Source organism: Anomalospiza imberbis, chromosome 1 (genome assembly GCF_031753505.1).
Source record: "Anomalospiza imberbis isolate Cuckoo-Finch-1a 21T00152 chromosome 1, ASM3175350v1, whole genome shotgun sequence".
Lineage (NCBI taxonomy): Eukaryota > Metazoa > Chordata > Aves > Passeriformes > Viduidae > Anomalospiza > Anomalospiza imberbis.
This window is the reverse complement of record NC_089681.1, coordinates 91,387,127-91,411,631: the sequence shown is the minus strand read 5'-3', so window position 1 is coordinate 91,411,631 and position 24,505 is coordinate 91,387,127. Positions and strand designations below refer to the sequence as shown.

The window sequence follows — 24,505 nt, the reverse complement described above, 5'->3', positions numbered from 1 at the left end:
ACTTCTTGAGACCTAAAATGCAACTTTTGTCTGGTTTCTTAGACAAACATTCTGTTAACTCCAATCAGGCCAAAGACAAATGCTCTTAAGTCTGGCCAACTTTCATAATCTCAGTTTTAGTGTTGAGTCCAGGTTTCCAGTGGCTGATCCAATAGATAAATGAAACACACATGAGATGTCTTAGGCCAACAGGTGTTGCAGCTGCTTTTATAACATGAAGCTGTAGAAAACAAAATGCCTGAATCATATACAGTTCTGGCATAAAACTGTCTCCAGTCTTTGGATAGCCTGCTTTGGGAGACATCGCAAAACATTACAGAATGTCTTTGAGTGACAATTATTTAGAGAAGTTACTGCCCTCATAATGTAATTTTCCAGTGTCAGTATATAATTAGGCAGAATGAATAAAGAAGAGTTTCCATTGTGAAATACTGAGAAGCTACTGTGCCCCTCCCAGTCCAATGCTGCTGAATACATCAAATTTAACTTCCAGTTGGACAACTTCTGGCTTTCTGAGCTTTGAAGCCTGTACCAATCTACTGTTCAAATGGTGCGTCTGACTTCTGCCTTTGATCTTCAGGGACCCCTTGGAAACATGATGTAAATGTTTAAAAAAATTGGGGTTTTGTTTCTTTTTCTGTATTTTTATTTAATTTGAGAAGTGTAGTTGTGGAACATGTCGCCTGCATACTGCTGAAAGACAAAATTTTTAGCAATAGCCACATTGCAACCTGCTGAAAGTCCCATTCTTCACCTCAGATGCACCTGAAACCCCATCTCATCCTCTTTGGGAAATGTCAGAATCCTTGTTGCATCAATTCCTCCTAGACAGTGGAGATTCCTGGCATTTAAGAGGCTGGACTGTCAAGCAACAATCAAATGCTGCTTTGTTTTTGTTTGATTCCACACTGTGAAATCTGCATTCTTCTGCAGGTGAAAATGAAAGCTTCAGTTTGGCAGGTGCCTTCCAGGTGCTATTGAGCTATGCCAACTTTGAATTATGACCTGTGGTTTATATTTCATTGCTTTCCTTCTGAGAGGACAAGTTTGCTCAATGATCGTGGTTTTATTTAAATGTCCTTAAGAGCACTCTTTCTGTTTGCTGCCTATGTTTGGGACAATTTGTGTAAGCAATTCCTCAGCATATACAGGCATTTGCTAGTTGCAGATCATAGCAGCAGTTTCAGTAATAAGGCGTCGGGATGGGAAGGAGATATTTGGGGATAGTGTATCTTTTGCTAAATGGATCAGAATGTCAAATTCCTTCCTTGATTGCTCTTTGTGATAGGAAATAAAAATCCTGATCTTTACATGGAATGAGTTCATTGGAGGAAAAACTATCAGTTCAGGCCACAGGTTACTGAATGTGGTGTGGAAAAGGAACCTGTCAGAAGAGTTCACTTTAAACAGGAGGTCTCTTTGCAGCTGGATGGCTGGAGGATGATGGAGAGAGCTGTGCTGGCAGCTGCAGGTTCTAAATAGCTCTAAAGACTGGTGAGAGGCTTGTTTATTACCCAACAGCAATCCATGGTGTTCATGCTCTTCTGCAGATAGAAAGCCAAATAACTGAGCAACCAGAGAACTCTGCTGCTTTACAAGGCTCTGTGAACAAGGTTTTGTAACCTCTGTGTCAGAAATTGCAGTGATGATTGTGATCTAGACAAACAGTCCTAAGTTATCTTACAAAGAAGCAACAGTCCTCCTACAGCTAGAATACCATGTGGTCTGTGAGCTCTTAGGATGGCTTTATAGTGCCCGTGTGTGGTGTTTTGTTGTGATGGGGGTGATGTCAGCCCCTCAGCTACCTAGCTTTAATCTTGCTCAGATGTAAACACCTTGTGTTGTGACATAGAGCCACATGGACATGTGGTGGTTCCATGATGCTCCTTAAGTGTCTGGGAATGCTCATCAGGATGGCCCCTTTCTGGTTGAGGAAAAGTGATCATGCTCTCCAGGTACCTCTGCAGGTTGTTCCCCCCACCCCAGCTGAAATAGTTTTCTGGTGAGTTGAATCACTGTCTGGAGATGATTCTCTCTCTGTTGAGGCAGCTTAGATGTCTAGTTTAGATTAGATGCTGACTTTTGGACAGCTAAAGATACTGAGATGAATGAAATTCTCTGGATGATTTCCTCTTTATGCTTGGAGAATATACCCACATGCCACAGGGGATATTGTTCCTGCAGGATTGTGATAAATAAGAAATAAGGGACTGATCTTTCTCTTTTGGATAAAACTTGGAATGCAGATAGAAAAAAAAAATCCTGTATATATAACCCTTTATTTCAGAGCAGACTTCCATTTTTAGTTTCCCAATCTTTGCCTTTGTGTTGGTAAGGGCTCATATGCTTGCAGCTGCATAGTTACAGAGATACTGCAAATAGATCGCATAGTAGCAAGCCTGATTGAATTATTTTTTGAGGTGAAGTTTCTGCATTTTGCTTAATACTTTAGGATTTTTTTTCCTAAATGTTCAAGAAAAAGTGAGGTGTTAATATTTAGAAGAAGCCCCTGTACACTTATAACTAGCAGAAATATACCTCATAAGCCTTGTTTGCTGGGATGCTCTTGGAAAGCACTTGCTATAGTTTCAAACATAACTTTGAGATCTGCTTGATCTTTTGTAAATAGTAACATTTAGCTTATGATTGATCAGAAATTATAAAAAAATAAATTGAAAGGACTGCATTGATTTTTCTCAAGTGTAGGGAGAATGAAGGGAGCATAAGTAGAGCAGAATTTAACTCATCTCGGTGGTTTGAAAACAAATAATCTATTTAGGATATTGGAGCTTAGAAATAAAATGCTTACTAATCAAACATCAACAAATATGAGAAGCCCTATGAAGGCAGACAACAAAGTTGTTTTTGCCAAGAGCAGCTTTTGAAGCTCCTTTTTCTGGGTGTATATAATAGTGTGTGACCACTGCCTGACTTAAGTAGGTTTTGGTGTGTTTGTTTTGTATATCTTCAGTCTATTGTCCTGGTCCAAAGCAATGTGTTGTATTCAATATTTTGGAGTAATTAATGATTGGGGTGTTAGGGAAATATGTTAAATGATGTCTTACACTTTCCTAACTGAAGAAGATTTAGACCCCTTGACCTAATTGTGTAATACACAGGCTTACACATTCAACCATGCATATATATATATCCTTACATATAGAATATTTACATCCCAATGACCTCAGGTGAGAATGTCACTTTTTTGTCATATTTCACTCTAATTCATGAGCGGTCATAAAATGAAGTCTATGTACTGCAAATTATACTTACAGCAACAACTGCTTTAGCAAAACTGTTGGCATTCCTCTAGGCCTTGATCCTTCATTTTGAAAAACCCCACAGACTAAAATCATGCACCGAAACTAGAAATAGGGTGGTACTTGGTGGTATTACCACTTGAGAAAGCAGAATCTGGAAAAGAAAATAAGATAAATGATCCAATGGTCTTCCGCCTCTGCTACTGTTCATGAAAGTCCTGGTTGACCATCATGCAAAGAGGAGTGGTACAACTCTGCGCCTGTGGAAGGCAGAAGTTTCACTTTTTGTTAGGAATATTAAAATCCTCAAGGTTCTGTATTTACATCACAAAATCAAGAAAGGAACTACCGTGTCTGCCCTGATCTTAATGACTTTTCAGAAATTCAAAGATTGAACTTGGCATTTCTTGGAGAACCTGGAAGGTGTTTGGAAGTGTGAAAGGGAAAATTGTTGTCTGAAGGGTTGAGTTCAAGTGGGAACCTGCATAGTGAGGAAGAAACACTGTTTTCCAGATTTCCTCATGAGGCACCCCACATGTTTCTTAGGATGTGTAATAGACCAGGAGATATCTTTTTGCAGTTAGGTTTTTTAAGGGTTTTTAGGGGTGTCTTGAGCATCAAACTAATTGTATGGTTTAAAAATAAATGAGCTGGATAACTCAAGCACAGGTTTCAAATGGCCTTGGCATCATGAACTTTCAAACTGGAACTGCAATCCTGAATATGTTTTGTGAAGAAGTACTGGGTATTCCTAAGTGCAGGTGGCAAAGCCAATTATTTTAAGGGTTTTGTTAGTTGGGTTTTATTTATTTATTTTCAATTCTCCTTTTCCTATAGGCCTTTGTGGTTTGGATAAAAATTTATGTTCTACTCACAACTCAACCAGATGCTTTTGAGGAGTCTACTGATGCTTGAAGTTTGCCAGAGATGATTTATAGCAGAATTTAACATTCAAGACCTTTGAAATTAAGCATTAAGAGCCAGCACTTTGTGATGATGTGTGCTAAACACTGGCTGTGAATCCTTTGGAATTTAGGAAGCTGAACCATCTTGTACAGCAACAGTGCCTGTGGGATACATGTTGAAGGGCATGTGTCTAAGAGAGAGTGATAAAAACTTTCTTTCCTTGAATTTTTGCTGTATGTTACCACATGATAGTACACAGAGTTGAGCAGATTTCTGAGCTAACTTGAGCAGAGACAATTTGTGCTTTGCAAGCATCAATACCCTGCTGTATTTGAGCTAACTGGACCAGCCCAGAACAGGCTGCTGGTTATGTCACCACTGTGCCAATGCCTCAGTGGCACTTTGAGCTCTGTGTTGACAGAGGGACTGTGGCTACCAAGGGATGTCAGACTGTGAGGCTGCATCAGAGCAAAGCAGGAGTTCTGAAACCCCACTAGATAATGGGTCTGGAGCCGTGGGAGTAGCTCTTCAGCCTTTATCCTGCTTTCAGACTTGACATTCCAAAAGCAGCTGGATCAAAGGCTTGTTTGATCACCCAGCCATGTGCTTGGGAGGTGAGATCAAGAGCACTGCACCTTGGTGCTTATTGCTCAGTGCTGAGCCTGGCAGCTGGAAGCCCACTGCATGACCCTTTCTCTCTGGGCTTAATTGTGAGAATCTGTCTTGGTGGCAACCCGAGCAAAAGAATGGTGAGTACCCTGGCACCATATGCCTGTGAAAACATTGGCCTTGTGGCCAGCAGGAGGCAGTGAAAACCTGTAGAACATTCTTCTTTAGTCTAGATTTTTTTTTTTATTCCCTTTTTTCCCCTCCTCAGTGGCAAGATGTCAATAAATCCTGTCATTTTAATCAGCTTTTCATTATAATATATTTAAGAATCTCGCTAAAACCCAGTACAGAAAGAAGTGTGAAGTGCCATATAAAAACCGATTGGATTCTGAAGATATTTAAGTACCATTTTTGACTGAAGATCTGTGTTTTTTAAATAAAGCAGCCCTCACACCTACTTCTACCATCAAACTGGGTGCAGAAATGTGAAAGCCTTATCTATGTTTATGCAGACCCCATACATCATGTATTTAGAGTCTTTTGACTTAATGAAAAGCTCATCCCATGATAAAGTTGGGATAAAATGGAGTTGTGGCTTCAGTTAGGATTTTGTATGCACTGGGAAATGAAAGAGAAATGTCATAATTGTGGCTACTCTCTTTTTTCCCCTCCCTGCCCTCCTCCCCCCCCCCCCCACCTTACTGAGGAAGGAAGACATTGTCTGCCAATTAATGCATAATGCAAGTAACTCTTCTTAAGGTATTCATAGCAGGGATTATACTAATGGATAAGAGGTGCAAATTCTTTCTTAAGAAATGTAAATAATTTGTTAGGGGGTTGATAAATTTCTAATATACCAGCATATTTGAGAAAGGGTAGTACTGTTCTCACATAAGTTGCATAGGTTTAAAAGCTAGAAGAGATCATTGGAATGCTATCACTGCTTTGTAACAAACTGGAGTATTTTACCCACGTATTTTCTCAGCAGCTTTTGAAGAAACTAAGCACATGATCTAGGACACCTAGTCCTGATTTAGTGTTTTATTAACAGAGAATTCTCTACATCCTTCCCAAACTGAGGTGTTACACTGATTAATTTCACAGGTTAGTAGTGTAGTTTATTGATCTGTTTTATCTGGCATAATTCAATGTGTCTGCTGAAAAGGGCATTCCAACTGTCATCTATTTGCCTATTTTTGCCTCTCCCTTGTGCCAGCTCTGGTTTTTGTGCTTCCTGGGTGAAACTGAGGTAGTTTGTTGCCAGATGAATTTCCTAACCTACATAAACCAAACGGCTATTTGGCTTTCAGCTTACTTGGTTATTTGGTTAATACTGATGCAATGGAGATAGTAGGAATGAATGGCCAAAATATGGAGGAGAAATACGGGACTGGCATCTTTAATCAGCAACACTGAGCAATGACAGATTAAATAGATTATGGGATAATGGTGTGTAACATAACAAGCAAGTAGCTAAGAGCTCACACTAGACAAATTCAGATGTGCAAAAGTACTTTTGTGGCCAATGAAGATAAAGAATCCTTTGCTATCTGACACTTACAGTTGGAAAAATTTATTTCAGAGGTAGAGAATTTTTTGACCCTTACAGACTATATGACATGTCTTTCTTTTGACTGTCTGTACTGAATTTAGATTTTGGAAAGACAACCAATATTCCTACAGAGGAGGGTGGGTGTTTGGATAATATAGGGCGGGGGGAGGGGGAAGAAAATAAAGACAACAGTCTTGAATCCTCACCTATGAGGTGAAATTCTTACTCTCTGCTACTGTCAGCAGCTCACATTCATATGCCTCCCAACTTAGTCAGGAGTGAACTCTCTTGCTTCCTGACTTTGAACCTTATCCACATGACAAAGCAAAAGTGTCTTGTGGGGTTCTTGGCAGGCTGGTCTGAAACTATGGTGATTTGTAATATGCTTCGGCAGAGAGATGTTCCTCTGCACTGTTTTCCTCTGCTATAATTGGAAATAGTGTTGTATGAGTGTTGACAATCTGAAGAGGGCAGACAAAAACTCTAATTTCTTTTTTTTAAATTTTGATTTCAACCATCCATACCTTTGCTGAAGTAGATTTGGATGAAACTGACTGTTCTAAAGAGCACTTGTCAGATGACCAACATGTTAGTGAAGAGCTCTGATGAAGACTGCTTTCATCAAACCCATTGTTTTCCAGGAGCACTACACTCCTATTAAAATCAAAGCTATTGGAGCTATCCTCACACAATAACGTGGTTTATACCTTTTGTACAGCACCTGTATTGGGTTTGATGCATGAAACTACTGCCCATAAGTGTCTATTCCAAGAAATTGTATACACCCATGACTCTAAATGCCCTGCAGATTTTGGGGAATTGTATTCTGTAGCTTTCTTTAAAATAAAATCAGCTATATCTTAAGGGAATTTTGAACTCTGAAATTGGTAATAAAATGTCTACTGGTTTAAGTGATGCTATGATTTCTCCATGACTTACCAAACAACAAAAGTTGCAATAGGCTCAGGTAATTAGAGCCTTATTTTAACTTTCTGTTATGATTTAAGGTCTGTAAGAGTATACCTTTTATCATCAGTATTTGCTTGGCATCTTTTCATGCAAGTCAGGGAAGATGCTACTAAGCATCTCTAAACTTTTATTGACTTTCAGAGGATGACAGATAACGCTCTGATGAAACCCGGGCACTGAGCTCACGAGGCACTTTGGCAGCATAGCATAGCTGGCTTTGTTTCTAACATGACACAGTATCAGAATGGCACCTGTAGACTACAAAGACATGCAGAAACATGCTTTCTGTGTTGGGAATTTTTTTTTTTTAGGTCCCTGAAGTCAGCTTAAACTTCAAATGCATTTTCATCACTAATGCTCTTGTTGGGTCTAACAGGAGCCTTAATGGGTCTCTTTGAGAAATGGGCTTGTATATTTTTGAATTTTAGTCAACAGGTGGCTTCCCAATGCATTTTTTTTCAATGAATTGGTATCTTCAAGCACAAATGCACAGAGAGGCAGTATGAAAGAGACTGGAGAGTAATAACCCCATAATATAAAAATATACGCACAGCACCTCATGATAAAAATGAAATTAACATCTTCAGGTGTTCTGAAAGTGAGTAGTGAAGAAAGCATGCTCAGGTGTACTGCTTGTAGAGTGCTGCCTCTGTGAGAAAAGTAAGACAAAGTTTGCATGCTATTTGCCATCTGTGCAGGACAGGCTTGGAAAGGAAAAAAAAAAAACCTTTGGAATTGTTAATGCTACTCTGATGAGACCATGGTGGCAGGTTGAAGCATGCTGTAATTTGGCTTTTGGTTTCCTTTTCTTCCTCTCTAGCTGAAAGTTATTGTTTCTCTGTTGAAGGAGCTATTCCAGTGGCATGAGAAAGCCCCAGCTGCTTTGCAGGGATGCTTTCTGGGAGTTGGAAATAGGCAGTTAAATGATTAGTGTATGGTTAAAAAAATGTTGGGATTGAGGATACCTCTCAAGACCCTTGACCTAAAAATATGCTTACAGGTCAAATACATGCACTGAAGGAAGTGACTAAACTGGTTTCATAAAATGGGTTGCTAACTAGGCTGTGAATTCACCTTACTGATAGAAAGGCTGGAAGTTTGCCTCTCAGATAAAACAGGTCAGTAATGAAGTCATGAAGCCCTGTTACCTTGGAACTTGTCCCATGGGACAAAGAGATTCTGAATTCAGCAAACATAATGTTTCATAGACTGGGAATATAGTGAGACATAGGGAAGCTTCCAAATTACCTGCATTCTTGTGTGGAAACATTCTGCATTTTTAAGTAGGGAACTCAGCTAGGTCTGTGTCCATAAATATTAGTGGTGGCAATGGAAGCTAATTTTAGAGGTCAGGTTTGTCAGTGTCCTGACCAAGGAAACATTCAGAATTAAAAACAAACAAAAACCAAACAAACAAACAAAAGACCTCAACCCCCAAAACCCACAAACCAACCTTCCTTTCTTCCCAGAAGCTCCCACTCCTTAATCTCACTTAGATGTGTATCATCTGGCTTCTGCTTGTGTTTTATGGCGAACTTAGGCATTTGAAGCTTTTGCTCTTACATGTATACCTGTGCAAGTACTCCTGAACACTAGATATTCCAGATGGTAGTTTCATCTTTCCTACAGTTTATGACTGGGGTGTTTCAACTGGTTCTGGAGAAGAGATTAAGCTGCAAACAGCTGTATTGCATTCAGAGCTTGAGGAATTTGATTTTTGCTCATACCTACTATTTCTTTGCCTCCTCATTTTCTACAGACTGGTTCCAATCAAATTGAACTGCTGGCTGGTGATAGTGGCTATAGACAAGGTTTTTACATGCTGTTAGAAATGAACAAAAACTTAGAGCACTTCCAAGTACTTAATGTGTGTGGTATGCAAGCAACAGATCATTCTGTTGCCAGAGGTTTTGGTGCTGAATGCTGCTACAACTTGATTTATATGTGACTGTTTAAGTTGAAGTAGCTACCCAATCTTGCAAGCTTATTTTAAAAAAATGCAAGTAATACAACTTTGAAGCATGACTTCACTGTCCTAATTATTTTCCATTTGAAAGTATTGGTGAAAGTGGTAATGCAGTGTTCTCCTGGAAGGAGCTGTGTAATCTGACTGCAGTCAGTTACTCTAATGAAACAGCAGACTGGGACTGATGTGCTTGCAACAAAGCTCAATTTATATCTCTGTTGTGCCAAAAAGTGTCGAGCACTTCTAAAAGGAGTGAAATTGTGAGGAGGCATATTGGTAAGTTGACCTTTGTCAGTTTTTTGGTTCTGTGGACACCAGTGTGCCTTGACCGGGGTTAGCTCTTGGCAATAGAAGTGGTTTGTCTCCAGAATCAAGTGCTCAGACGTCCTGGAGCTTGCTGAAGTGCCTCTCCATCTGCACAACTGCCACTGCCAGAATGTTCTCTGCTTTCAGATTCAAACTGATTCACTTTCCTTAATTGAAAGTAATTAATTTTTCTAATTTTATGCCATGTCTGTGCCCATGTAATGGAAAAGTGCTGTTACAGACATGATAATTAAAAAGAACCTACATATTAGTAAAGAGAGAAACTGTTTATTAAGGAAGGTAATTACAACACTTTGGGATTTTAAAATATTTATTAAATACTTATTTTTAAGTAATCCAGGATATAATTTTTTGCTTCCCTAAAAAATAATAAAATATTCATAAATTGTTAGTATGAGAAATGCATGGGCAGCAACCTAAGGAGCAGCTTGGAGTTCAGCAGGTGGTGTGACTTTATGGGGAGCTCCTAGACAATGTGTTAATTTTGGAAAGCTGTCCACATACATAAGTACTGAACAGTAAGCCACCAAGATTTGGGGGAAAAAAACTCTCAAACCTGAGAAGTCAGATCCAAATCCATCTTTGACAGCAGAGGAATGCAGGTTCTGTGGGCAGATGCCCTCTGGAGTTCTACTCAGCCTCTGTTCAAAGCTTATGAACTACACTTCTCCCTGTGCTGGCAAAACAGTCCAGTGAGTGTGTAGAATTGCTAGGAGTATTCTCAAATAGCTGGATTTCATAAGCCTCTAAAGTCTAATTTTTGTAGACTAAATACATGTGACTGTGCCAAGACAGACTGAGCCACTTCAGTTTGTTGGGAGAGGACTAATGATTTCAGCTGTCTTGGTTGCAAACTACAATTATAATCTTTGTTAGGAGCAAAATGAGCAGATTTGATTACCTGCATTTTTAGAGAGAAAGGAAATCAGTATATTCCTGTCCTAGAATGGGTAATTTTTGAATTGCTGGCTGGGTTCCTTTTTCCTTTTGCAATCCATCAACATCTGGAACCATTGTAATATGCTGCATCCCTCTCTAGTAATTTAAGTTTTTTTTTTAAGACTTTTGTAACAGAATCTTTTTGTGCATATTGATTTTTACTTTTCCATTTGAAAGCAAAAGAAAATATAGGGGAAATTGAGAATAGCCTTTGAAGAATATTTGTCCCACTACTTGCTTAATTTCAAGACCTATTTGCAATAACCTTGTTAGAACACATCCACTTTGAGTACAGTTGTTCAACAATGTTGCAAAAATGAAAGCTGGTCTTGAATTTTCATGATTCATCATTTGATTATTGTCTTCCCGAACTGATCCTGTTGAAAGGATGAGGTTTTCTGATTTGCTTTCATTTTAGATGTGGTGCTTCAAGTCAAGGGATTAAGCACTTCTTTTTAATGCAGTCTTTTCCCCTCCAAACCTCAAGTAAAAACCAAAACCCTGGATGTTCTTCTTAAGGGCAAAACCAATTGATCCTCTTGGAATCATTCTAATACAATTAATGACATAAAAAGGTACAGTCAAAATTTTGTTCAAATCATCAATGTGTCTGTTTACTGAGGAAGAATCTGGCTTGTGTTTCTATGAAGTGGTCAGCTACCGATACAAATTCCTTCTCCTGGCTCCCAAAGCTACTGTGTTCCACTCTTCCTCTATACAAAGGCAATTTGCTTTTCATGTAGTGATGAAGAATAATGTTTTAACAGACAAAGGCATTTATAGTGTATTATTGTGCTGTCTTTTGAGTAGCGCTAGATGCTGGGAAAAATGGTAATTCACAGTGTGAATGCTTCTCACTAGCAATGTGGATAAGAACTGAGCATGTACAGTCAGTGTTGCATAAGGTACAATAGTGAACATTGTGGGAGCGAGAAAAGCCCAAATTATAGCTCTTGCTGATGGCCAAGATACCAGCCTTTTGTAATTCTTTAAGAATTACAAAACAGCCCAAACAAAATCCAAAATATTGTCACTCAAAATGTGTATGTCACTGAATTTAGTAACAATATGTTCATTTTTAGTGTTTGTAAATTCATGTAAAAATACACAGCAATATTTCTGAAACACCTGTGTTCCTCTGCTTTTTCTTGTAAACTGATACAAGGCACAGGTGGCTTCTCATTAACTTATTTTACACAAATATAAATACGCAGCACAGTTTCTCTTGCTGTAACTACATAATCCAGGAAACATGATTGCTACTGATTTAATGTAATCAGTGTTGTGAGGGGATCATTCTGAGCTCTTTGTGAATGGCTCTATTCTGAGGGGATTTACACCCCATGTAAATCTGATTTAAATGGGAGAGTGGTGGAATGTGGCTTTTCTATTTAACCTATGCAAAAATCTATATTCTCCTACCTAGGTTTCTCACTGTGTGATGGGGTATTCAGCTGGTACATGGTGGGGGAAGGGAAGAACACAAGTCCAATAGGGACAGGGAAAGTAGGTAAGGGACTATCTCAAATGGGCAAGTCATACATTTTGATTCAATATTCTGATATTCTTATCAAGGCTTTCCAGAATGTGACACTTACTCAAACCACGAACAATAAGGAGAAAACAGGAAGCATGTATCAATGTCTTTGTTGTTCTGCAGTGGTTTCTTTTTTTTAAAGGACCAATGTTTCAGCAGAAAAAAAAATCTAGAAGAAAAGCAGCAAGCCATCTTAAGATGTAAAAGCAAATGCATTTAAAAAAAATTATTTTAGTATTTTAAATATATATTTCTGTATAAATTTATTGAACTATAGCCAGACTTATTCAATTAAGATAATACACTTCAAGGTTAACTACCATTTGCTGTTCACTTAGGCAAGCTATTGTACAGTTATGTAAATTTCATGAACAGAGACACGACTTGAGTGTCTTAATTACAAGCAAAAAGTGTCATTTAAATATGAATAAGTGAATAGTTGCCTGTATTTCCTGTTCACATTCTGCTGTCATCTTTAAGACCAAGAGCTAACTAGCCATCTATATTGTGCTTTCAGTTTTTCCTTCTGTCTCTAAAATGAAGGAAAAAAAAAAAAAAGAAAGAACCACCACAACAAAGCCTGTCATATAAATGCATGTAAAGCAGATGATGCGGGAATGTCCTACTCTTAGAGTTGTTATTAGCACTGTGAATTTTAATTTACTGAGATCACAATGAATAGCAGTAAATATGCAGCATTTTCTGTGGATTTCTCTGCATTTCAGTATGATATCTATATTAAAATTGTGCAATCTATAACTTACTTGTAAGCTCCTTTCATAGTTACTTTCTGACAAGCCTGCTAAGGGCTTATTTTGTATGCTTCTATTTTCAGTGCTAAGACCTATTATGAATTCTTTGCATTTATTTATATACACATAGTTGTGTTCAAAATAGTCTGTCTCCTTTTTAATTTATAGCTGGTCTAAATCACATTTTATGTAACAAAAGGTTTGGTAGCGATATTCCCTCCTTGTCTTTATGACCAAATTCCCTGTGTTCCTGCCGTGTTGATAGTTTGGGATTTTTTCCCCATTGTTTTGATTTGTTTGTCTCTCCAAAAATGACCTAGCAAAGAAATCTGTTGTTAATCACATATCAACGAGGGAGGGATGATTAGTTAATAAAAACCATGCCTTGTGTCTGTGGACCAAATGGCTAACTCTGGTTCTCAGTATGCACAGAGTCTTGAAAGACTGTTCCCATCCCTCAGTGATGTAGCCGCAGCCCTCCCTGAGGAATGAGAAGTTCACTATTCACTCTGTGCTTGCATCACCCTTTCCAACATGTTCCCACTGATACATTAAAGGAATTAATTGCTCATAATGATCTCACCATCTGTTAACAGAGGTTCATACCTACAGGCTGGTGGCATGTGGTGGTCCTATTCAGAAATCAATAGGCAATGCTGGGGGAACGCTTTCCCACATTGCCTTCCATTGCACTCTGAAAAGGGGAGGAGAGCTCAGTGTTGGCCATCTGCTCCTTGTCTTTCTGTGCGAGAGACCTTGATGCAGTCCAGCCTGGCTCTGATCTGACTCCAGTCTGATTGGAATGTGGCTGATCTGAGAGCCTCTCAAAGCTGTGAAAGTGAGTCAAAAGGAGATCCCCATTGTCCAGTGGGGCTGAAAGAAAATGATCACTTTAAAATTCATAACTCCCAGGTGCCCACCATCTATTCATGGGAAAAACTCTCTGAACTTCTCTTCATTAAAAAGAGAGAGAGTCCAGCTAAAAAGAGAGAAAAGGAAGTAGTTTGTGGGAAATGTGCAAGGGATTTCAGGCTAAACAAATGAGGAATTTGAAATTTTTACTTGTATTAAAGGAACCGTGTAAGGAAAGGGAAGCATTTGTAAAAGCAGGGCCTCTGCTTCAGGGGCCCTTCCCTAGGGTCCTTCAGCAAAATAAAAAGGCTTTTCCCACCCCCCGCCCCCCCCCCCCCCCAAACCATCCCCCCCCTAGGAGTTTTTCCTCCCTTTTGCTCTTTCTTACCTGTGTAAATGAGGGTAGGAATAGTACATTAATTAGGCTGTCCCTGCTTTATGTGATAAATTAGAATGCATTCAGTTTGCTCACCTCTCCTGCATGTATTTTATTGTTTAGATTGCACAGAATGCTGACCTGATAACAAATGTAAACTGAAGCTGAATATCCTTATGGAGAATTAGTCTAGTGAGGGGGTGAAAGGGGTGTTCTGTCAGCTTGCTGCTTAAATTCTTCCCTGCCCCCATGTCTTGTAATCTGAGGATTTACCATATCACAGGAGGGATTTTGATCTTCTTCCCCTCCCCCACTTTCTCCATCTTTTACCTCCTCTGAATATTGAGATAGTGCTGAGTCCTTCCTTGTTCCTCAGATACATTACATGTGCTTCCCAATTCTGTGCTTTTGAACAGGGCCTCACAATATCTGGAGTGGATTTATTCTTATTCCTACAGTGTGAGATGTCTTTTCCCTCTGATACTGTTCATGTGGCAAGAGGTAAGGAGGATTGGGTGGACATTGTCTTCTTAAAGCAAGAATGGACTGTTTTGACAATGCTTCATCCAACTACCTCTTCAAAGGATTTTGAATTACTCCTGGCAATTACAGTTCAGAACCTGTAGTTGTAGACTGATTGAGTATCTTTCAGAAATATCCAATTTCAGTTCAGTGATTTCCAAGAGATTCATCCATTGGGAAACTTCATAGGTATTTACCTGTCACCTCTTTCCAGTTTAGGGTACCCATTTCAAATCTTGTCCTGTCTTTATCACTACTGAGGTTAGATATATTTGATGCCTGATAGCAGGAAGTAAGCCACACAGTGTTGTCTGATGGCATGTGTATTTGCTGTCAGAATATAGTCACTTATCTCCCACCAAAAGTGTTTGTGAAATTCTAGATGTGACACTGACCTGCCTTCCCTGCTCCAGAATTCTCTTACCTTATGATGCACCAGTTTACTTCACTTTCCCCTGTTATTATATCATTTATTGAAGAGAGTGATGGTGTACAGCATCTTTTTGATTTGTTTTCCTTCAATTCAAAGTGTTACTAAACTTTCCCACTGGAATGTTGTTCTGTCCACCCCAATTTCCCTTTAAGGGGGAAAAAATCTTTGAGGTGGAGCCAGCTGCCTCTGATCACTATTTCTCTTTTGTTTATTAAGCAGTCTGGGAGGACTAGTAAGCAATATTCTGGTTCTCTTCATACCCAGAACTGGTAAGCAATGTTCTGGTTTTCTTCTGACCCAGAAATTGCTGAAGAAGTAGGCAGCCATTACCAAAAAACTGAGAAGCAATGTCCCAGCAGACACGAATGCTTGTCTTGTAATTTCACGATAACATGATACATCTCTATTATCTACTTTTAATGTCTATTACAGCTCTTCCTTGGTATCATTATCAGTGTCAAAGATGTTGTTTATGCATCTTCTCTGTCTTCAGTGTCATTGCATGTATGTTCATCAGGTGAAGCACTCTTCTCACCATAACCAGTCACTCTTTGCATTGTGATTTCTGGAAACAACTGAGCAGCACCTGACCCTGGCTTACCTTGTGGTGTTGGGAGGATACATTGCAAGTCACATTTAACAGTCCACTTTAAAACAAACAAACAAAAAACCCCAAACCACAACCTTCAAGACCAATGAAAAATGAGAGCTTCCAGCAATTTACAAAATATGTGAATGCTGTGTGTAGATAGTGCCTGCCCAACAGAGCTTAAAGATAACAAGGCATTTGGAGGAGGTATGATCACTCTTAGGCAGACTGTTCAAACTGATCTTGGGGAATGGAGAATCATTCAGGTTGGAAAAGACCTCCAAGGTTGTCAAATCCAACCTTCAACCAAGTCCCACCATATCATGAAATGCCATGTAGACTTGTTTTTTGAACATTTCTAGAGATGGTGACAACTCCACTTCTCTTGGCAGCCTGTTCCAATGTTGACCCACTCATTCAGTGGAGAAATTTTTCCTACTATCCAGCCTAAACCTCCCAAAACATGTCAAATTGACAAAAAAAACCCCAAAAAACCCAAAAAAAACCCCACAAAAAAACCCAAACAAACTCATTTACTACTTCAGTTATTTGATGCTGAGATAGTGTAAGACCTTGCATGAATCAATGTTTGAAAAGTGGTGTATTAAAGAGCTCTGTGAGAACTGGCATATTGAAATAGCAGTGCTAAAGCTAGGAGAGGGATCCACAGCTCCTGTAGGGACAAATTTTTCAGGAAAGAGTGCACGGTGATCACAGATTGGGGAGAGAAAACAAGGGACTTAAAATATCAAGGCTATGATTCCTTGAGGAGCAGATACAATGTAGATATTGCACAACATGGTGGTGCTAACCTTTATTCACTTCCAGAATGTGCTTTCTCTCTGTTGCACAGTTCAAATATTTGCACTGTAATACTTTAAGGAAGATCTGTTAAAATCATCTGTAGGGTTTGGGTGTTTTTTACTACCCTGTAAATTTGTGTGGTTTTGAAATTATTTCTTTGGCGTTTTTAAAAATTATTAAAAATATTGAGAAGATCCTATCAAGACTATAAGTGGGTAAACACTTGAGTCAGCACAATTGAAGGATAGTGGTCTACAGTAGGAGTAAAGATCTCATAAGTAAATGGTATAAAGACTTGAATCAGATCTGTTGTTGGCGTAATAGTAATGTGCAGACACAGCTAAAGGTCATGCATCTGCTATAAAAGGTAGGGGCATATGCTGTTGGGTCTGGAAACTTAAGTGTCAGCTTATATATTTTTGTTTGTTTTGGTTTTGTTCATTTATATATATATGTAAATATATATATTTTTGCTAGTGCATCAGTAATAAACTTGAGGAGGCTTTTGAATGAGGTAGATTTTCTTTGGGCATAAATATAATCTCATCCTGTCTTTAACTATTTTTCATAGTAAACACTTCACTTAAGAGGCAGAATAATCCTGTGATTGTGATATAAAATTTGAGAAGCAAATATGCCATACAATTGCTTTAACATAAAATCTTATGTATGGAGCTTTATAATACTGTTCAAAGGAGCAGGCATGGGAAGAATTTGCAGGAATGTCATTCCCAGAATCTGAGATACCTACCACTTTGACAAAATGCCATGTGGTGATGCTTTACTGTCAGTAAACATGGTACATGTTGCCTTTGAGAGTCTGCTTGCTGTTTTCTTTACTTTGCCTGTGAGGTGCTTCTCTGTCTCTTGTTTGTAGATCCTATACAAGGCACTCGGGCACAATTCTCAAGTGTAGAGAGTCACATAAGGATCAGCACTTCTGGGGATTTTTCAAGGACACTGAAGTGGGTGAATTATTGTTGAATTCCCTTTGACTTTGTACTCTCTCTTGTAAAACCAGCATCTGTGCACCTCCACCTCTCTGCCCTGAATGTGCTGAACTCTTGTATCAAATCCTTTCACTTGGGGTAGGATGGAGGGACCACAAACCTGCAGGGGAGTCCATGATCAGGATATTGGCTCAGGCTACGTGTCTGGTGTTTATTGCTTTCCGAAACCCCAGAGAAGTGACCAAGATGACCACTTTTTTGCCTTTTTTTTTCCTTTTTGATGGTATATTGCCTGTTACTAGTACAAACTATAACGGCTCCAACAGGAACACTTGAAAGGGGAGATACTTGGTGGTTAGATGGTCTTGCTGCTGTGAAACAACCAGCTAGGCTGGGGGCTTGAATCTGGGTGCATCTGAGTTTCCTAATTACTTGGCTTTAATAAGATTGGAGTGGGCAGAAAGATCACCAGTGAGAAATGGCATCTGGACATGTGATACCTTCTGAGTGACTGTGTTTTGTTGAATGAAAAATGTGAGTTTAGTAGGAAAATTTCACACAAGCTCTGTTCCAAGTCAGTTCACAGTAAAACACTGTGTACATAACATATAAGTTAAAGCGTGAACAGCAGTCAGGCTTCAGTTCCTTTCCATTCTTCTCTTCTTTCTTAGCTGTGCACATTGAATGGCAGAGAGAGGGTGGGGAAATGATGAAAATATGCAGCTCTGTATTAGATATTTCAAAGGCTGTTAATCAAAACAAATTGATTTTGGAATGTACAAAGAGTATTTAATTTCAGCATTAAATCTCTGCCATGTTGTGTGGTTCTCCTTTTATTTTGATCTTTGTAATGAATATGAGAACAACAGGTACATTTCCTCTCTTTCCCTTGCTCTTGAAGTGCCAGCACTTCGGTGACAAAGCCCAAGCTTTTTGCTTTTAAACAAAAAAGAAAATTTTATGTAGTAAAGTTAAAGATTTAAGTGTAGGAAAAAATGTAGTAATTAAAATGTATTACTCATTAAAAGTTTTCAGAGTTCTTTACATTAGTTTTCCATGGATTTTGATGTCGGTGTATTTTGCATGTGTTCTTCATTCTGGGTGCATACAGCAGGTGACCTGTATTGCCTTAAACTGAAATACAGCTTTGGATTGGCAGGTGCCAGTAAATTTATTAAAGCATTGAGGTGTTTATGATAACTTGATAATTATAGCAGTTTGTTAGGTTAGTTCAAAGGCAGAATTATTATTTGGGAGAAGAGAAGCTATAGGCTGAATTATTCTATAAGAAGACAGTAATTAAAAAAGATTGTAAAATGTTTGGGTTTTTCTTTTTCTCAAACCCAGTTATTTAACTTCCATTTCATGTCCTTGCTTATACACAGTTTTTATTGTGGTAGTTCTTGACATATTCACACATATAGTCAGATTTACAGACTATTTATGCCACAGGCAGCCCCAGCCCCATTGAATGGTGCCTTTCATTTCATGCTCCTGCCTGAGTAGCAGAGGACATGGGACAGCAGTCTTTGCTGGACTGCTTCTGTTCACCCTCTGTAGGCAGAGAAGAGACACTGAAGGAGATCGTTTTTGTTTCCAACAGTTCATTCTTACTTAACAGTTTGACACAGTGGAGAAAGCAATTTGTGCCAAGTATGAAGCTGAAATGAATCAGTTTTCTACTTCTTTTCAAATTCCAGGGTACAGATAAAGTGTCTGAATTCCAGGCTTCTAGTCCTGCTTTTTTGGCAGGCCATGGCCAGCTCATCTGCAAGTATGGAGAAATTTGCAACTAGAAGCCTAAGGATTCTGAAGTCTTTAGGGCACAGTCATTTTCAGACAGTTTTTTGCAAAGGTCTGCCTTTGTCCTCCAAAAGGAAAGAAGATAGGAACTCTGTAAACTTACCATCAGTAGACTTTGATTGTTGGTGGTTCAGGAATCATCTCATTCTGGGAAGGCTTAGCACTGGATAGAGAATGTGTTCATCCAGCCAGGATCTTTGCCTTGCATGGAGTACCAGTAGATCCTGTTACTTATTTTCAAAATGAGGATGTAACCTGTGTAAAACAGGAATATATAAAGATAATTGTGAAGTTTAGAAAGGTCTGAACTGGACTTTATGCATCTGGCTTGGCTGAAAAGACTAAAGAAAAGAAATAGTTCTGTGTGGGGAAGACACCACTTGCTGAATAAAGGAGCAGTTTGGAAGGAAGTGAAAAAATAATTATGAAAGCAGTGGACAAGAGGGATGTAGCTGCTGGGAAATGGCTGAAATGGGGAGTAGGTTTGTTTCAGGTGCATCAGATAGCAAACTTTCACATTACAGTGAAAAACTGAGGCTGAGTTTACAAGGGAAAAATTTAAGCTGCTGTTTTTTATGTGCTCAGAACTGGGACTGAGTGTGAGATGCTGTCTCCTGCTTGCCTACAAACTCTTCCTTCACTGAGCTGATGTTTTTGATTGGATATTAAGAAAAAAATTGTTCCATGAAAGGGTATTCAGGCATTGGAACAGACTGCCCAGGGAAGTGGTGGAATCACCATCCCTGGAAGTGTTCAAAAGATCCGTAAATGTGGTAGATGAGGTCATGATATAGTGATGAACGTGCCAGTGTGGGGTTAAGGTTGGACTTGATCGTCTTAGAGGGTTTTCCAGCCTTAAAGTTTCTATGACTCTCTGATATGGCACAATCCACTGTCTGGCTGGGGCTGACCAAAAGCAGAGGCAAAATAAAGTAAAAGTAGGCTATATAGTATCATTAAATCCAATGATTTTGGGGATATAAACATCAACAGAAAACACTTCTACTGCATTTTACTGGGAAAATAATATGGCCTCGTGATAAAACCTGGCAGCAAAGTTACTTCTCTCGGCTGTGCAGAATAGACTTGGCAAATCAGAAAGGTAAGCATGCTGTTTTCTGCCAGGAGAATGATCAGAAGTTAGTCTATAATAATTCCCTGCTTTCCAGATAGTTCATTAAGATTTTTAATACTAAAAGAAAAGCAGTAATAGCTTGGCTTGATGTTTCTGGGGGAAAAGTACAAGAAAATACCTACTTCAGCTTTTCATAATAAGTGCTTTACATGTTTCTAGTGTGATATTTTTGCATATCAATCATAAAAATGAGGATGGGTAGTAATTTTTCTTTACTTACACCCTCTGTTCTATTAAAAATGCAAGATTATTTTTATTCTTTAGTGGCATGCCTCTTTCTTGGATATGGCTTTCCAAAACATTGGGAAGATGCTCAAGAATTTCCATACCACATTCCATTTTTTTATACATTTGTGCAATATGTTGTAGAACTAAAAAAATAATCAAACAAAACTGACCAAAAAAATATTCATCCTAAACAATAAAAAATCCCAACTAAAAGCCCCAGTCATTTTTAGAGCTGCTTTTCAGAGATAAAAGTGAGGAAAAAAGTGTAATGCAACAGAATATTCTGACTCCAATAGTAGGTGTACTAAAGCCTCAATGTTATGTTTAGGATACTGGGGATACTCTCAGACATTTCTTCAGAATTTCATCCTGTCTCTGACTTTAAAGTCTTAGTGCTCACAGCAACAGCCACAGAGGTATGCAGCAAAAGGAGAAGTGTGTCCCACCACTAGACCATACCTCCACTACTGAGAAAAGCTGATTTCTGTGGCATGTTTAGGTGCTCAGTAAGGCTTCATTATTTCAGTCTGGTAGAGGGAACAGATTCCTTAGTCATAGAGCTTTCCTTTCTAATGCTCTATTTCTCTGTCTGTATGCATGTGTGCTCATTAGCTGGCAATACCAAAATGTGTTGGAACATCTGAGTCTGCTCTATAAAACTCAGTTTATATATGGGCTTACTTTGGAGGGAGGTCTGAGTGGGGTACTAGTGGCAAAACAAGATACATTTGCTGGTTGCTAAGTGTATATCAATTCTGAGTCTAACTTGTGGATCTAACACAGATACTTAGTGGTGGAACTTGAATATCCAGGCTTATTATTCCCTTTACTTGATAAATCATATTTTAAAACAGATTCTCCATTAACTATTACTTGTAAGAATGTATATGGAATTGTTAGTTCTATATTTATTGATATGTTCTTAGTGCTGTGTTTCTCTATTGAGCAGTGAGTGTATTTTAGTATCAAAAACTTAGCATAAGGGCCTGTTTTCAATAGTGGGGTTTTTTGGAGTAATTCTTCATCCTTTATATTGTACATAAAAGGTGAGGAATTATTAAAGAACCAATTTCAAATGTGTATTTTTAATTTAAATGCAGTGTAGAATGACTTGTACTTTCAAAGACAAGGAAATAATCATCACTATCTTAGCTAGGATGTGAGTTAACATTTGCACCAGGCATAGGTTTTTTTTTTTTTTTTTCAATTAGCCCTCCCTTAGAAAACCCATTCCCTCAGCTTTTGTCAATGTGTTGCAGGAGAAGAAGAGCAAATAGATTGGAAATGCTCTACAGCTCAGGCTCCTGGGAAAATGTAACAGGTGTTACAGCTCAGCTGGGTATGAGCTTTATAAAAAAGACCCTCTCAGACTTCACCCATAGAATTCCCTTTCCTAGCCAGAGCTTCAAGTAGGAAGAAACTAATGACTTCATTACCATCTCAATTCTGGGAAATGCTTCGTCCAGACCTGAATCATTAAAGGAAAGGTATAGCACTCTGCATGACCTTACAAGATCAAAATGTTATTTAGAGCAATTCCATTAGTCAAGGCTATAAACCTGAAAGAACACACCCTTTTTCACTGGCTCTTAGGCCATAAAATATGTGTGTACGTCATGAGGAGCAGGGCAGGAGGTGGAGGCTGTGGGGGGGAAGAAAAAAAAAACATATTCTGCACTCATTGTGCAGCACAATTTCCTAGGCTTACTTTGAAAAGCCTCCACTTCCAGCACTTCTTCCCTTCACCTCGTGTTGTGACACGTTTAGTGGCTCTTGTCGTTCTCACTCTTCTAGGGGCTTCTTAATTGGGTATGATAATGAAGCCAAGAAAGAAGTCAAAATTTTAAACCATACAAAGTGAAATATATTTCTTTAATACTGTAGTAATTATAAGCAACTCCTTTTAAAATTATTGAATTTATTGACTCTTTTACAAGCTTTAGAGAAAAAGAAGAATATCATGATATACAGAAGACTGACTTTGGGGTTATTTTCATTTTCTGCATTATTGCTTTTGCAACTATGAGTAAAAGAAACCCTGCTTAGTTAAGCTGTGGTTTTGCTAGCTGTCTGGAATTCCTTTTCATAATAATAACACTGAATTTGAAATCCTGGTGCAACAATCTTTCAGTAGTAGTACAGAATATTCACCATTGGGATAATTTTAATGGATTTGTTTAATAAGGAAAAGCTAAAAGTTTTTTTCCACACCAGCTGCCATTAAGTATTTTCTCTCTCTGCAAAAACATACCTCCACAGGTAAAGGTGAATGTAAGTTAACAGAAAGAAATGTATTGTGCCTGCTGTAGGAAAAGAATTGCCAAGGGAAAATAGAGGCACGTTGCAGTGTTTTGGAGGTTTGAAGTCTTGGTGATGCCTACGTGTTTACAGTACCTGAATCTTGTGCCCAGAAGGGAACTCTGTCTTGTACACCTATCCAGTGATACGAGTAGTCAGTCTGGTATCAGTGTGCATGCAAAGAATGCTGGTTTTAGTGACCATGCGTCTGTGTTGGTACTTCTTGGAAGTAAAGCCTTTAAAAAGCAAGGCTTGTCCACACAGTGCAGGACAGTTTACTGTGGTCTCACAGCTGGATGAATCTCTTTGAGGTTGTTACCAATGCATTCTGGCCTCTTTTCCAAAGTATTCTTACCCTCTAGCAGTCCATTTCTACACTGGATTTTTTACAACATGTTAACATAGGTGTTTTAATGATCCTTTCTTGAACAGGTGAAATTGGAGTTTGAGAGAGATCTCATTGATATCCTTTCATTAAAACCCTGTAGGATTTAATTTCCTTCTTGTTGCCCTATGACACTGGTTGCTTATTTTCAATCCAGTGATCACCTGGTTTTTCCAGTTCTCTTCCTCATCCTTTTCTAATGATAAATTTGTAGTCTCAAGAATGGCATTAGCCCTGAACCATAAGGCCTTGGATTTCATAGTATTGAGGTTCACAGCTATTTGGTCCTTTTAATCCTCAGTGGATCCCAGTTAGTCCACCACAATGAGCAAGTGCAACGGACACCTCTTACTTCCCATGAGAGTACAGCATGTGGTGGTTTTGTAACCTCATGCTTATGCCTTGTTTAGGCTACAGTTCCTAGGCAGTGAAGCTGGAAAATGCTGTATACTTACTAATGATAGCTTTGATTAAAAGAAGTGGGTCTTTGGGCCTGAGCCTCCTTCAGCAAGTCTGAGACGTGCTGTGTTACATAGGTTAGGTTAAGCTGGCTGTAGGAGCAGGATAGTTGTGTTACCAGGATGTTGTTTTCTGCGTAATTACCTGCTATGATGTTGCACTTTGATGCTCAGCTATAGTCTTATTGTGTGTGTCTTTTTAATTAAGCTTTGCTTCCAAAGCCCTCTCATTCTGTAAGTGCTGTTCTGTGTTTTATCTCTTAGGTTACTGTGGTGGGTGGCAGGCTGTTGTGTTGAGTTCTCAGAGAAGGATGAGAAGGCGTATGAGCTAACATCTATCGTCTCCCCGAAATATGCTGATGTGACAGCTTCTTGGACTGAAAATGCATGCTTCTGGTAGAATTCTTTTGACAGGAAAAGCAAGCAGTTCTGTCACTTAAAACCAGCACAAAACAAAACCCCCTCTGAATATTGATTTGTGATGTTAATTTGCTTTATGAAGAAAGTAGGTGGGTTATTGTGCAGAAACACTGAATGGAATGTATGCTGCTGTTTGCAACTAAGAACAAAAAAAATCTTGCTTAGTTTAACCTCTGAAAGCCAGAACAACCCTTAGAAAATCCACACTGCAAATATTTGCTGTTTGGAGCACTGCTGAAACAAAATATTCAAGAAGAGAACTAGAAAATTGTTAAGTATCCATTAAGAAAAAATACTGATGGAGCCTTAATAATGGTACACCACTGTCCTCGTTTGTACCTCACAGCGGCCTTTATCCAGGCAGCCAGGAGGAATATCCTTGCAGGAATTACTTAATACTTTTTCAGATAGTTCAAGCCCAGGTGCTTTCATCCA

General features: G+C 38.8%; 1 long non-coding RNA gene across 1 annotated transcript in view; it reads left to right on the top strand.

The window, feature by feature from the left end:
- LOC137479482 (uncharacterized) overlaps positions 1-24,119 on the top strand; it is a 52,534-nt gene extending 28,415 nt beyond the window's left edge. The window contains exon 2 of the long non-coding RNA XR_011002283.1: positions 23,915-24,119. This is a non-coding gene — a long non-coding RNA (uncharacterized lncRNA). The remainder of the gene's footprint in view (positions 1-23,914) is intronic.
- Positions 24,120-24,505: the final 386 nt, after the last annotated feature.